Here is a 16,437-nt window from a genome sequence, read left to right on the forward strand (position 1 = left end):
ATAAAGTAGTAAATAATAATATTAGTAAATGATAATAAATATTTTAGCTTCTAATGTTTTGCACTGCCTATTTAGCCATCTGTACACATGTATGCATCTCAAGTACTTTCTTCAAGGCTCTCTTCACATCTTTATTTCTAAGGCTGTATATGATAGGATTTAACAGTGGGGGAACAATACTATACAGAAAAGATGACACACGGACAATGATGAAGGAATCTCCAGAAATTGGTCCATTGTAGTTAAAGATAGCAGTTATATAGAAGACAGTGACAACTATGAGATGTGAGGAACATGTGGAGAAGACCTTCTGCCTTCCCTCCGAGGAGCGGATTTTCAGGATAGTGGAAATGATATGTATGTAGGAATTCATCACAAGTACAAAAGGAGACATTGCTAGAAATAGGGTAACCACATGTAACAACACTTGGCTGCTCTGTATGTCACTGCAAGCTGCTTCCAACATTGGAAGGACATCACAGAAGAAATGATTGATATGATAATCTCCACAGAAAGTCAGCTTTAAAGTCATTAAAGTGTGGAACACAGCATTCAACAATCCACAAACCCAACATCCAGCAACGAAGCCTAAGCAGAAAGTTTTATTCATAACCACATGGTAACGAAGGGGGCTACATATGGCTACATATCAGTCATAAGCCATTGCAGCAAGAAGAAGAGATTCAGATCCTCCAAAGCAGACGAAGAAATAGAGCTGTGTGAAACATCTATGGAAGGATATCCTCCTGTCCCCTGTAATAGCGTTGACCAGCATAGCCGGGAGAGTGACTGTAGAGTAACAGACATCTAATAAGGATAGACAACTCAAGAAAAAATACATAGGAGTTTTAAGGTGCGTGTCTACCTGGATAATGCTAAAAACTGCGAAATTCCCAATTATGATCATTGTGTAGATTAGTGCAATTAGCATTGAGAATATAGGCTGTCCTTCTGAAAAGCCTAAGAGGATAAAAGTATCCAGAGTATTATTATTACAAGCTACAATCCTGTCAATCATTTCAAAACTGTGGGAAAAAAATCAGTTGGTTAGTCACCACATACAGTTGAGCAGTATTGATCTGGAGTTGGGTCTTCATGATGATCTCTCACGTGGAATGTTTGCCCAGTAGAAGTGGTAGAAATAGTGTGGACCATAATGTTTTAGGCAAATAGTCCAATGAAGGTGTTAGTATGCAAAAATGTAGAGTGTGACCTTTAAGGTAGAATTAGCTTATCTTTCAATGAAATAGCTACAATGTTCACTGTTAATGGCTTTATGAACAATGAAACCCTCAAAATCACCAATAGCATGTCCTTGTATGTAGCACAGGTAATATGTAAATATATAATATCCCTATTCCATTAATCCTGGAACTTTATTATCAAAACCACAATATAGAATTTGATGGCAAGTAATTTTAGATGAATTACTCAATACACAATGTCTCATTGAGTTTCAATGTTTTTTAAAATTAACAAATTATTTATAGATTGCTTAGCCAAGCTAAGACCTCAAGAATGTGGTGATTCTATGGGTTCACACTGTACCTCTATGTACCAAAAGCCTGTGTGGCATGCTCCACTGGGAGCGGGATCACACAGATAACTAGGACTGTGGATTGTCCACAGGAGAACAAGAGATAAAGCACATTATAAAATTGCCACATTCCTGAGCTTAATGGACTGATTAAGTATTTATGTCTCAGCTCACTTAGTCTGTTGTTTTAAGTTTTGAGTTCAAAGCCGTCTCAAATTTCTGTGTGTGAACATTTGTATTTCCATCAGGAGGGGTGTCCTCTCTGCATTTGTATGTTATATATGTGCCCCATCCAAACCAGTTCCATTTTAGCCTGAGAAACGATCGATAGAAGATCCGAAAGCTTTCTGTAACATCATGTATTTTTGTTAGCCATTAAAAGGTATATCTACAAGATTACATGGTTTCTCTCACCGACAACAATCATACTTTACTAAACCTTTTTTTGTGGATTGTCCAGAATACCCTGAGAATCCTCCCTGTCACACCACTTTCTTCTAGTTGTAACTGTGCAAAACTGTTGTTATAAAGTCGACTTTGTTGAAGTTACAGTAAGCAGACATTACTGACCGTTCCCGGTTTGTCCATAACGTTTTTCTGTGTGTGAACTACTTTATTCTACTGTCAAGGTTCAGTGCAGAGGACAGAACGGTGCTGTCTTGAGTGATAAAGAAGATTACAGGTAACCTCCGGTTTCTTTTCCCTGTGACCTCCCCCAGCAGTAACTTGGATCAATCCCGAGCTACCCCCAGGGAAGGAGATAGTAGTGCCCTGTGACAAGGCCTTTATCTCCTCGGCTGTGGGCCTGCTCCTCGGACGCTGCACCTCCAGCTCCAGTCACATTACCCTGCACTTTTTTCTTGCGTAGTAAGAAATTGCCCTTTTTATCTAAAAGCCTCTGCCAATCATCCAGCATCCATTGGGCAAGCAGTTGTATACAAAATTTGGTGGAATTTTTGGCAAATGCAATTATAGCACAATGTTCGCGTATGTTATCGTCCATCGCTGTGGCAACATTTTAACCCTGAAGAGTAACCCTGTTACAGCACTCTGCCCCCCGAGCGCCAGTTGGGGTGCCCTGATCTCCCGCACCCCCACTGTCCCTGCCTACTTGCCTCGGCCCTGGCTAACCCCAGGCGGACAACTGGACGGCGGTCCCTGCCCTGGCTGGGGACCTGGCGACTGACAAGCAGGAACCTACCTAATGGGGGGAACAGAGTGCCGACAGAGGAGGCAGATGAATCAGACCAACAAAACTGACAAGGCTGGAGATGGAACTCACAGGCAAACTGGCAGGGTGCTGGATAGCAACTAGTGCTGACTGGGCCAGACTAGATTAGAGGCAAACAGAACCAACTAAAACAGACTGAGTAACAGGGGACCAGAGGGAGCTGACCGACAACTAGGGACTGACTGAGGAGAACCGCAGACAGACTGGCTAGGTGCATGCAGAACCAATAACTGGCAATGAGCTCAGTTCACTGCCAGTCTTTTAACCACAAGGTTCCGCCCAGGGCCGGAGAGTGGGAGGAGGCAACTCCACCCACTGCTGTATAAGAAGCACAGAGGAGTGCGGGCGGCACCCTACGGGTGGGCACGCCCACGCCGCCGCCCACTGGCCCACCCAAGCTGCTGGGATGACCTCGACACAGGGCTCCAGGCTGCTGGAGCCGACGCCGGAGCGACGCGCGCCGACCGCGGGACCCCATGCCGCACTGTATGGTAACAAACCCCTTACAGAAGCATGGTTGACAGCTCCCTACATGTGTATAGTAACATAGACAGGCTTGTTAATCAGCATCTAAAGAGAAAACAAAGGTGAAGGGAGCCACGAACATATGAATATCAATGAGCCAAATCAGATAACTGTTTAATTGCTACTACAACCTTTCTAACATAAGGTTTTCAAAACTGCTCAGTGGATCCTTATAAGTAATAGACTATTGAAATAAATGTGTCTGTCATTATATCCTGTTGCCCACAGTTGGCAACCATAAGTGATCTAAAAGGTACCCTTTAACTAAATTTGTCCCCCCATAAAATGTAGCATAAAGTACATATTGCACACATTCATTGCACACCACTATAAAATAAGCGTATGTACTACTATATGATGCACACTTTCATAAATTGCTTCTACACGCATACATCCATTACACACATATATACGTACCCACACACACAGGGGCTGTCGCTGCTAATGTCACAGTGATGCGGAGGCACAATGCTTCAAAAACAGTTACTTTGCTGGAGGTGGCTGGTACTTTTGTACTGCAGTCTTTTTGGTATTGGTCTTCAACATCCTGAAGTTTTCGCCTTTTTTTAAGGACCGCAGACCCCTTACCACTTTAGATCCCTTACCAATAGACCTCCTAGCCAACTGTATTCCCAGCCATTGAGATATTCAGGTTCTTTACTATTTTAGTTAGCCTGGCTACTCCTATGAGGTGCACTACTTACCTCCACTGAACTGAAGTAGTGGCTGACTACTATAACTTTGGCTTCTCCCACTAGATTGGCATAAGACTAGTGGAATTCCCTGAGTGGTCACAAACTGCCAGGTGAGCTGCTAACCTGTAGTTGTATGAAAATTCTAAAAGATCCGAGCAGCTTGTTGTCAAAATGTTTCATTTCAATTGTTTTTTGAAAATATAACATCAGGCAACAATTTTTTTTCAAATAATTGAAATTTCCTTTCAGGTTCTGATGCTTTACTGGAGATTTTTATTAATGTTTTAATGTAATAATTTTTTTCAGTTCATAAAAATGTAATTAATGTGTCGTCGTTGTTTTTTTTGCAAATGTCTAACCAAATAAAAGAAAAATTTGGATAAAATAATATTTATTAATGGATTTTATCCATTACATATTCACCTTACCTGGCTACTGATTTTTCTTTGGATTAGGTCTTGTCGTTTACAGCAATCATAATATTAGATGTTTTTGTCCATGTGAGTAGGCAAAAATAAAATAGAACAAAAGACATTTTTTGGTAGTTATAGTTTCCGTTCTTTTTTTTTTCCCTGAAAAACAACTGATGTCAACTGGATTGTGTTTTCTGCTTCCAAGGCTTTGTCTTATGAGAGCTTCTCCATATTTATTGAGTTCCAACACTCCCCATGAAGTAGTAGCCATTGGGGAGGTAAATAAACAACATCCACAGAGACTCCACGTCTTTATTCATACTAATTATATATATCATTAGAAACCAATTATATACACTGATGAGTGGTGAAGACCTTCTGAAAATTAGCTTTATATGTTTAAATGGGTTGTCTCATCACAATAAGCCCTGTCCATGTGCCTTATTAGGAATGTGGACGTACTTCTTTAAGTAGACAGAAGATGCCAAGATGGACACCATGTGCCAAGTCTGGGCGCAGATACGGCAAAAGCAGTTTGCCTATATGCGGTGGAGTGCTTTTGTGTTAATCCAGAGGGAGGTACTAACAAAGAGAAATACAATACAAGTGGGGATACCCCTTAAAGCTCTTGGCATGTAAGGATAGCAAAACAGCGACATTCAAGTCACTGGGCAATCTCCCGAAGTTCCTTGGCACCCTGGAGCTCCCAATGATTGCCCTTCCAGACTGGCCCACTGCAGGGTCTCTACTGGCCTGGCTCCCTGGAGAGCCATAAATACTTCATGCATACAATATTAATGTTCTTTAAGTGGGTCTTAATGGTTTGGTCCCCAGCATACAATCTGTTAATTAATTTCTCATAAAATAGGCTTATTTCTAGTGGCACAGGTGAGTAGGGAAGCACGTCTGGAATATGGCTTCCTACACCCCCTTTTGGGGTTACAGCATTATTTTCTATTAAGAAGTTTGTAATGTCTTAGTTACATTGTTAGTTTTTGGGATTCTAACCCCTGGTTTTGTTTTTACATTTCCTCTTCACTCCTTTGTCTCCTTTCCCTCCTTCCTCCCTATCCTAATGGGGTGATTGTCCCTGAGTGGCCTAACTGGAACCAACTCTTTTCCACGCGATGTACTATGTAATCATGGCCAATATGACTTTTGTACCTACAATGCTAAAGGGTTTCAATGCCCCCAAGAAGCCAAATCCTATACCAGGAGACCCACTTTAAGGGGGGCCATGTCTCTAGATGTGTTTCCAAGTTTTATACATCACGTACTCACAGTTCCCGCCCCTGCAGTAAGGTGGGTGGAGTGTCACCATAGGGTGAAATGGGAGTTCCTAGTCACAAAACCGGAAGGAATTCGGTAGGGCCCCCACATATGCGACTGGAAAATGGCACTTTATACCACACCTACTGCATGGGTTAGGGTTTATGGCTCTTTATCCAAACCTATCCAGACCTATAATGCCACATGCCATGGATGCCCCCTGTCTCCCACCCAGTACGTTCTTGTCATGGAGTCCTTAGCTAACATGTTTAGATGAGACAACTCTATTAAAGGGGCAACAGTGGGCACCTCTGAGTTCAAGATCTCACTGTTCGTGGATGATTTGCTTGAGTATCTGTCATGGCGAGAGTGGTACTCCTGGTGTTGCAACAGGAAATTCCGGGAATTCATGAGGGTAAGTAATTTCAAAGTCAATCTAATGAAATCAGAGATCCTAAATATCACACTACAGAATGAGGTGTCATCCCTGGAGAGGGAGTTCCCCTTACGTGGTATCATACCTCCATCAGGTACTTGGAGATACACTTGCCAACAGACCCTTCTCAGGCTTTATCCCTAAACCTTGACAGAATGAATAGTGTGTGGCACATTGATTCCCCATTGCTATGCCCACGTTTGCAGCTCCTGACAGAGGTGGCACAGGATTGGAGTTCTCATTGCTTCTGTACAGCATTGTGGGCTATTTCCCCGCCCCTTTTAAAGAGGGTCGCTGCCTGGCCCTGCCAACCCTCTGCAGTGTGTGCCTCCGGTTCCTCCTCATGGCAGACACACTTACAAATAGACATGAGGGTGGTGTGGCTATGGGGCCAGGGTGTGGCATGAGGGCAGCAACACTTTGGTGTGCGCTGTGGACACTGGGTCGTGCAGGGGGGTTGGGCAACATGTAACCCAGGAGAAGAGGTAGCGGTGTGTCCCGCAGGCAGTGCTTGTGCTTAGTTGGAGGTAGTGTGGTGCTTAGCTAAGATGTGGCTTACTAATGAGGGTTTGTCCGAAGTAAAAATTGTTAGGGGGGGGCACTCTTGCCGCTATTGTGGCTTAATAGTGGGACCTGGGAACTTGAGATGCAGCCCAGCATGTTGCCCCTCGCCTGCCCTATCTGTTTCTGTGTCGTTTCCATCACTTTCTTGGGTTTTGCAGATTTTCACCAATGAAAACCTTAGAGAGCATCGGCGATATACATAAATGCTCAAGTCGCCCATTGACTTCAATGGGGTTCGTTACTCGAAAAGAACCCTCGAGCATCGGGGAAAGTTCGACTCGAGCAACGAGCACCCGAGCATTTGGGTGCTCGCTCATCTCTAATCATAGATTAAACATGAGTCAATAATGTGATATAGCAGCCAAAAAGGCAAATGCAATTCTGGGATGTATTAAAAGTCTAGATCATGTGAGGTAGTTATCCCCTTCTACTTTTCCTTAGTCAGACCTCATCTGGAATATTGTGTTCAGTTTTGGGCACCCCACTTTAAAAAAGACATAGACAAACTGGAGCAAGTTCAGAGAAGAGTTACCAAGATGGTGAGCGGTCTGCAAATCATGTTCATCAGAAACTGACAGTTTTGAGAGATCAATTTGCATTAGGTACTAATAGCTAATTAGCCCAATAGTAGCTAACCAGCTTAATTTGCATGTATTTAGAGAACAGCGGGTGATCTATTCTCTAAATACATTGCTTTTGTTCTGCGGCCAGGCAGCAGCTAACATAGGATGCTATCAGCGCTGCCTGCTGAGAACACAGCCTGACCTCCCCTTATGAAGGATGATGGCTTTTATGCTGAGCTGAACTCAGTGATGAAAGAAGAGTGCACAGTAAGTGTAGGATGGGCACTAGAGATGAGCGAGCACCAAAATGCTCGGGTGCTCGTTACTCGGGACGAACTTTTCGCGATGCTCGAGGGTTCGTTTCGAATAACGAACCCCATTGAAGTCAATGGGCGACCCGAGCATTTTTGTATTTCGCCGATGCTCGCTAAGGTTTTCATGTGTGAAAATCTGGGCAATTCAAGAAAGTGATGGGAACGACACAGCAACGGATAGGGCAGGCGAGGGGCTACGTGTTGGGCTGCATCTCAAGTTCACAGGTCCCACTATTAAGCCACAATAGCGGCAAGAGTGGGCCCCCCCCCTCCCCAAAACTTTTACTTCTGAAAAGCCTACCTTTGCTAAGCACCACACTAGCTACAACAAAGCACAATCACTGCCTGGATGACACTCCGCTGCCACTTCTCCTGGGTTACATGCTGACCAACCGCCCCCCCTCCCCCCCACAGCGCACACCAAAGTGTCCCTGCGCAGCCTTCAGCTGCCCTCATGCCACACCACCCTCATGTCTATTTAGAAGTGCGTCTGCCATGAGGAGGAACCGCAGGCACACACTGCAGAGGGGTTGGCACGGCTAGGCAGCGACCCTCTTTAAAAGGGGCGGGGCGATAGCCCACAATGCTGTACAGAAGCAATGAGAAATAGAATCCTGTGCCACCGCCATCAGGAGCTGCACACGTGGGCATAGCAATGGGGAACCTATGTGCCACACACTATTCATTCTGTCAAGGTGTCTGCATGCCCCAGTCAGACTGGTAATATGTACCTTAACAGTAACCGCGTTGGTGGTAATGTGGTGGTGACTGCGGACCTAGTAGCGCGGTTTTATTTTGTTGGTTTTCGGAATGTGGCCAGGATTAAGTGGGCCGTGGCGGGGGGATGTTTTTGAGGCACTACGTGTCCTCTCCACGTGTCCGTGGTTATATGCACCTTAACAGTAACCGCGTTGGTGGTAATGTGGTGGTGACTGCGGACCTAGTAGCGCGGTTTTATTTTGTTGGTTTTCGGAATGTGGCCAGGATTAAGTGGGCCGTGGCGGGGGGATGGTGGGGGGGCTTTCTTGTAGTGTCGGTAAAGGTGAAATTCTTGGACTGCCACCAGACGAACCAATGCAAAGGCATTTGCCAAGAATGTTTTCCCTGTTGGAGGAGGAGGGGGATGTTTTTGAGGCACTACGTGTCCTCTCCACGTGTCCGTGGTTATATGCACCTTAACAGTAACCGCGTTGGTGGGAAATGGCCTCGCCGCCATCATGTCTTTGGGAAGCCTCTGTTTCCACACCCCAGAGACATACCATTAGCAGCGGTATAGGCAGAGCCCATAATTCGTAACATTTCAGCCGTAGCATTAGGACAGGCCCCACTAACATATCACTAGCAGCATTATAGCGGGAGCGCAGTCTTCGTTCCATGTCAGCAATAGTAGCACTCAAGACAGGCCCCAGTAACAATTCCGAAGCAGCAGTATAGTGGGAGCGCAGTCTTAGTTCCATTTCAGTAGCTGCAGTATAGCCAAGGCCCAAGTTACATTTATGTAGCTAAAGTGTAGGCCAACCCCACACACACTTCTGTACCATGAGTGCAGGCAAAGAACATACAAATTGCTATGATTATACAGTGGTTGAGGGCCCCAAAAAATTGGTGTACCAACAGTACTAATGTAAGTCAGTAAAAATTGGCCATGCCCAACCAAGATGGCAGGTGAAACCCATTAATCGCTTTGGTTAATGTGGCTTAAGTGGTAACAAGGCCTGGAGGCAGCCCAGTTTAACGAAAAATTGGTTCAAGTTAAAGTTTCAACGCTTTTAAGAGCATTGAAACATATAAAAATTGTTTAGAAAAATTAGATGAGTGAGCCTTGTGGCCCTAAGAAAAATTGCCCGTTCAGCGTGATTACGTGAGGTTTCAGGAGGAGGAGCAGGAGGAGGAGGAGGAATATTAGACACAGATTGATGAAGCAGAAATGTCCCCATTTTGGATGGTGAGAGAGAACGTAGCTTCCATCCGCGGGTGCAGCCTACGTATTGCTTAGGTATCGCTGCTGTCCGCTGGTGGAGAAGAGAAGTCTGGGGAAATCCAGGCTTTGTTCATCTTGATGAGTGTAAGCCTGTCGGCACTGTCGGTTGACAGACGGGTACGCTTATCTGTGATGATTCCCCCAGCCGCACTAAACACCCTCTCCGACAAGACGCTAGCCGCAGGACAAGCAAGCACCTCCAGGGCATACAGCGCGAGTTCAGGCCACGTGTCCAGCTTCGACACCCAGTAGTTGTAGGTGGCAGAGGCGTCACGGAGGACGGTCGTGCGATCCGCTACGTACTCCCTCACCATCCTTTTACAGTGCTCCCGCCGACTCAGCCTTGACTGGGGAGCAGTGACACAGTCTTGGTGGGGAGCCATAAAGCTGTCCAGGCCCTTAAAGACTGTTGCACTGCCTGGGCTGTACATGCTGCTCGATCTCCGCACCTCCCCTGCTACCTGGCCCTCGGAACTGCGCCTTCTGCCACTAGCGCTGTCGGATGGGAATTTTACCATCAGCTTGTCCGCCAGGGTCCTGTGGTATAGCAACACTCTCGAACCCCTTTCCTCTTCGGGAATGAGACTGGGAAGGTTCTCCTTATAGCGTGGGTCGAGCAGTGTGTACACCCAGTAATCCGTAGTGGCCAGAATGCGTGCAACGCGAGGGTCACGAGAAAGGCATCCTAACATGAAGTTAGCCATGTGTGCCAGGGTACCCGTACGCAACACATGGCTGTCTTCACTAGGAAGATCACTTTCAGGATCCTCCTCCTCCTCCTCCTCATCCTCCTCAGGCCATACACACTGAAAGGATGACAGGCAAGCAGCAGGGGCACCGTCAGCAGTGGGCCAAGCTGTCTCTTCCCCCTCCTCCTCATCCTCCTCATGCTCCTCCTCCTCCTCCTCCTCCTCCTGAATGCGCTGAGATATAGACAGGAGGGTGCTCTGACTATCCAGCGACATACTGTCTTCCCCCGCCTCCGTTTCCGAGCGCAAAGCGGCTGTCTTTATGGTTTGCAGGGAACTTCTCAAGATGCATAGCAGAGGAATGGTGACGCTAATGATTGCAGCATCGCCGCTCACCACCTGGGTAGACTCCTCAAAGTTTCCAAGGACCTGGCAGATGTCTGCCAACCAGGCCCACTCTTCTGAAAAGAATTGAGGAGGCTGACTCCCACTGCGCCGCCCATGTTGGAGTTGGTATTCCACGATAGCTCTATGCTGCTCATAGAGCCTGGCCAACATGTGGAGCGTAGAGTTCCACCGTGTGGGCACGTCGCACAGCAGTCGGTGCACTGGCAGATTAAAGCGATGTTGCAGGGTGCGCAGGGTGGCAGCGTCCGTGTGGGACTTGCGGAAATGTGCGCAGAGCCAGCGCACCTTTCCGAGCAGGTCTGACAAGCGTGGGTAGCTTTTCAGAAAGCGCTGAACCACCAAATTAAAGACGTGGGCCAGGCATGGCACGTGCGTGAGGCTGCCGAGCTGCAGAGCCGCCACCAGGTTACGGCCGTTGTCACACACGACCATGCCCAGTTGGAGGCTCAGCGGCGCAAGCCAGTGGTCGGTCTGCTCTGTCAGACCCTGCAGCAGTTCGTGGGCCGTGTGCCTCCTATCTCCTAAGCTGAGTAGTTTCAGCACGGCCTGCTGACGCTTGCCCACCGCTGTGCTGCCACGCTGCGCGACACCGACTGCTGGCGACGTCCTGCTGCTGCTGACACATCTAGATTGCGAGACAGAGGTTGAGGAGGAGGAGGAGGAGGAGGAGGGTGCTTTAGTGGAGGAAGCATACACCGCCGAACATACCACCACCGAGCTGTGGCCCGCAATTCTGGGGGTGGGTAGGACGTGAGCGGTCCCAGGCTCTGACTCTGTCCCAGCCTCCACTAAATTCACCCAATGTGCCGTCAGGGAGATGTAGTGGCCCTGCCCACCTGTGCTTGTCCACGTGTCCGTAGATAAGTGGACCTTGCCACTAACCGCATTGGTGAGGGCGCGTACAATGTTGCGGGAGACGTGGTCGTGCAGGGCTGGGACGGCACATCGGGAAAAGTAATGGCGACTGGGAACTGAGTAGCGCGGGGCCGCCGCCGCCATCATAGCTTTGAAAGCCTCCGTTTCCACAACCCTATACGGCAGCATTTCAAGGCTGATAAATTTGGCTATGTGGACGGTTAACGATTGAGCGTGCGGGTGCGTGGCGGCGTACTTGCGCTCCAACACTTGCGCTAGCGACGGCTGGACTGTGCGGTGCGAGACATTGGTGGATGGGGCCGAGGACAGCGGAGGTGAGGGTGTGGGTGCAGGCCATGAGACGGTAGTGCCTGTGTCCTGAGAGGGGGGTTGGATCTCAGTGGCAGGTTGGGGCACAGGGGGAGAGGCAGCGGTGCAAACCGGAGGCGGTGAACGGCCTTCGTCCCACCTTGTGGGGTGCTTGGCCATCATATGTCTGCGCATGCTGGTGGTGGTGAGGCTGTTGGTGGTGGCTCCCCGGCTGATCTTGGCGCGACAAAGGTTGCACACCACTGTTCGTCGGTCGTCAGGCGTCTCGGTGAAAAACTGCCAGACCTTAGAGCACCTCGGCCTCTGCAGGGTGGCATGGCGCGAGGGTGCGCTTTGGGAAACAGTTGGTGGATTAATCGGTCTGGCCCTGCCTCTACCCCTGGCCACTGCACTGCCTCTTGCAACCTGCCCTGCTGCTGCCCGTGCCTCCCCCTCTGAAGACCTGTCCTGTGTAGGCGTTGCACACCAGGTGGGGTCAGTCACCTCATCGTCCTGCTGCTCTTCCTCCGAATCCTCTGTGCGCTCCTCCCTCGGACTTACTGCCCTTACTACTACCTCACTGCAAGACAACTGTGTCTCATCGTCATCGTCCTCCTCACCCACAGAAAGTTCTTGAGACAGTTGCCGGAAGTCCCCAGGCTCATCCCCCGGACCCCGGGAACTTTCCAATGGTTGTGCATCAGTGACGATAAACTCCTCTGGTGGGAGAGGAACCACTGCTGCCCAATCTGAGCAGGGGCCCGAGAACAGTTCCTGGGAGTGTTCCCGCTCCTGAGCATGTGTCATTGTAGTGGAGTGAGGAGGCTGGGAGGAAGGAGGAGCAGCAGAAAGAGGATTCGGATTTGCAGCAGTGGACGGCGCAGAACTGTGGCTGGACGATAGGTTGCTCGAAGCACTTTCTGCCATCCACAACAGGACCTGCTCACACTGCTCATTTTCTAATAAAGGTCTCCCGCGTGGACCCACTAATTGGGCGATGAATGTGGGGACGCCAGAAACGTGCCTCTCTCCTAATCGCGCAGCAGTCGGCTGCGACACACCTGGATCAGGAGCTCGGCCTGTGCCCACACCCTCACTTGGGTCTACGCGTCCTCGGCCGCGTCCACGTCCTCTAGGCCTACCCCTACCCCTCAGCATGCTGTATTACCAGTGATTTGATTTCACAGGCAGGAAAGAAATTGGCGCAAGCCTGCAGGCCAAATATAATTTTTTAACTTTTTTTAAAAAGGAAAGGCCCACTGCCTCTAGTGAATGAATAATAAGTTTAATAACTGTGTTGCGGCCCTGCAAAAGTGTCACAGAACTTTACTGTTGCAGAGTTATTAACTGTGGCAGAGCAGGTATTTCCCAGGCAGGAAAGAAATTGGCGCAAGGCTGCACTCAACCGTAGCTGGTTGCGTCTGATTTTTTTAGGTTCTCCACGCAGCACACACGTACCCAGAGCCCTTAGGACTGACAGAGGCAGGGCAAATATACTTTTTTCCCTTTTGTTTAAAAGGATAGGCCCACTGCGTCTATTCACTGAATAATAAGTTTAATAACTGACACTGTGTTGCGGCCCTGCAAAAGTGTCACAGAACTTTACTGTTGCAGAGTTATTAACTGTGGCAGAGCAGGTATTTCCCAGGCAGGAAAGAAATTGGCGCAAGGCTGCACTCAACCGTAGCTGGTTGCGTCTGATTTTTTTACGTTCTCCACGCAGCACACACGTACCCAGAGCCCTTAGGATTGACAGAGGCAGGGCAAATATACTTTTTTCCCTTTTGTTTAAAAGGATAGGCCCACTGCGTCTATTCACTGAATAATAAGTTTAATAACTGACACTGTGTTGCGGCCCTGCAAAAGTGTCACAGAACTTTACTGTTGCAGAGTTATTAACTGTGGCAGAGCAGGTATTTCCCAGGCAGGAAAGAAATTGGCGCAAGGCTGCACTCAACCTTAGCTGGTTGCGTCTGATTTTTTTACGTTCTCCACGCAGCACACACGTACCCAGAGCCCTTAGGACTGACAGAGGCAGGGCAAATATACTTTTTTCCCTTTTGTTTAAAAAAGAAAAGGCCCACTGCGTCTATTCAATGACTAATAACTGTGTTGTGGCCCTGCCTACACAATTCTGTGCCTGTAGTATCAATGCAGGGTGCAATGCTCTGCACCGCCGATTTTGAGAAAAAAAAAAAAAGCAACACAGCTAACAGCAGCCTGCACAGTACTCCACACAGTTAAATGTGGCCCTAGAAAGGACCGTTGAGGTTCTTGAAGGCTACACTCACTCCTAACACTCTCCCTGCCTAAGCACCACTTCTGTCCCTAATACCGGGTGCAATGCTCTGCACTGCCGATTTTGAGAAGAAAAAAAAATTTCTCCACTGCTAACAGCAGCCTGCACACACGTAGATGTGGCCCTAAGAAGGACCGTTGGGGTTCTTGAAGCCTACACTCACTACAAACACTCTCCCTACAGCAACTCCAATAGAACAGCACTTTCCCTCACTAACTCACACGGCATCTGAGGCGAGGCGCGGGAGGGGCCGACTTTTATACTCGGGTGACATCTGATCGCCCCAGCCACTCACAGCAGGGGGGTGGTATAGGGCTTGAACGTCACAGGGGGAAGTTGTAATGCCTTCCCTGTCTTTCAATTGGCCAGAAAAGCGCGCTAACGTCTCAGAGAGGAAACTGAAAGTAACCGGAACACCGTGTGGTACTCGTTACGAGTAACGAGCATCCCGAACACCCTAATATTCGCACGAATATCAAGCTCGGACGAGTACGTTCGCTCATCTCTAATGGGCACACATTTACAGACAATGGCTAACGCTCAAAAGCCATCATTTGGATGAAGTTTGAGCAATAATCATTGCGTGTAAATCAGCCTTTACTGTATAGTCACTGTATGGTGGTACTATACATTTTATTGCTGCATGTACAGAGGTACACTTGTCCCTGAATAAAGAGGGCAAGTGTACTCCTGTCCATGACTGTACGATTAGGTATTTCTATATTCCATTTTAATTTCCCATCTTGAGTCAATATTGCGAATAACATATGTAAAAGAGTAATAAGGGGCACAACTAAGCAAAGCAAAATTTGACACATGGTACATATTGAGTTGCTATGTTTTATGATATTGAGTTTGCGGTATTATTGTATGTGGGCTGATGGTGTTTGTGTCTTGGGGCTGCTTTTTAGCCCCTGTACGGCCCTGCTACTTCAACCAGTTTTGTCTTTTATGCTTTTATTGAAAAAAAAAATTGTTTGTTTCATCCCCACTTACAAGAGCTTTTACTTTTTTAAATTTTTCTGTCGATATAGCCATGTAAGGGCTTGTTTTTTGAAGAACAGACTTCTATTTTTTTAATGGATTTATTCTAGGGTATATATAATATAGTAAAAAAAATATTAGTTGTTTGGGGTGAATTAAAAAAACAGTAATTCCACATTTTCTTCTGTTAATGTGTTCACATAAACACATGTTGGGAAGAACTTAAGGGGCTTTTGCTTTGCTTAATTGAAATATCTGGGGCATAATCAAAGGCATTCATCGTCATCCAGCAGGACAATGACTGCTACACCACAATTTATGTTTTTTGAATTGGAGGAATGTTTTTTTTGAAGCATGAATGGTTTAAGGTGAAACTTCTCTAGAAGACTATCCCTTCGAGAAAGCCACCCTGGATAATGACCAGGTTCTTATGTTGTCTTATACAGTTCCCTAATATCTAGAGATGAGCGAACGTACTCGTCCAAGCTTGATGCTCGGGCGAATATTAGGGTGTTCGGGATGCTCGTTACTCGTAACGAGCACCACGCGATGTTCAGGTTACTTTCACTTTCCTCTCTGAGACGTTAGCGCGCTTTTCTGGCCAATTGAAAGACAGGGAAGGCATTACAACTTCCCCTTGTGATGTTCCAGCCCTATACCACCCCCCTGCTGTGAGTGGCTGGGGAGATCAGATGTCACCCGAGTATAAAAGTCGGCCCCTCCCGCGGCTCGCCACAGATGCGTTGTGAGATAGCTGAGGGACAGTGCTATAGTGTTGGAGCTGCTGTAGGGAGAGCGTTAGGAGTTAGTGTAGGCTTCAAGAACCCCAACGGTCCTTCTTAGGGCCACATCTAACAGTGTGCAGTAGTGTGGAGGCTGCTGTTAGCAGTGTTGCACTTTTTTTTTTTTCCAAATCAGCCGTGCAGAGCATTGCACCCTGCAGTAATACTACAGGGACAGAAGTGGTGGTTAGGCAGGGAGAGTGTTAGGAGTTAGTGTAGGCTTCAAGAACCCCAAAGGTCCTTCTTAGGGCCACATCTAACAGTGTGCAGTAGTGTGGAGGCTGCTGTTAGCAGTGTTGCACTTTTTTTTTTTTTTCCAAATCGGCCGTGCAGAGCATTGCGCCCTGCAGTAATAAATACTCCAGGGACAGAATTGTGTAGGCAGGGCCAGAAGACATATTTTATTGATTGAATATACGCAGTGGGCCTTTCCTTTAAAAAAAAAGGGCAAAAATTCTATTTGGCCTGCAGGCTTGCGCCAATTTATTTCCTGGCTGGGAAATCACCGCTCTGCTGCAGTTAATAACACTGCAGTTCTGTGACACACAGCAGGGCCACAACACATTATTGATTGAATATAGTC

At 47.4% G+C, this 16,437-nt stretch overlaps 1 pseudogene; it reads right to left on the minus strand.

The window, feature by feature from the left end:
- Positions 1-67: 67 nt before the first annotated feature.
- Positions 68-1,018, minus strand: LOC136571743 (olfactory receptor 5V1-like; annotated as a pseudogene).
- Between the last annotated feature and the right edge of the window lie 15,419 nt (positions 1,019-16,437).

This window comes from Eleutherodactylus coqui, chromosome 6, assembly GCF_035609145.1.
Source record: "Eleutherodactylus coqui strain aEleCoq1 chromosome 6, aEleCoq1.hap1, whole genome shotgun sequence".
NCBI lineage: Eukaryota > Metazoa > Chordata > Amphibia > Anura > Eleutherodactylidae > Eleutherodactylus > Eleutherodactylus coqui.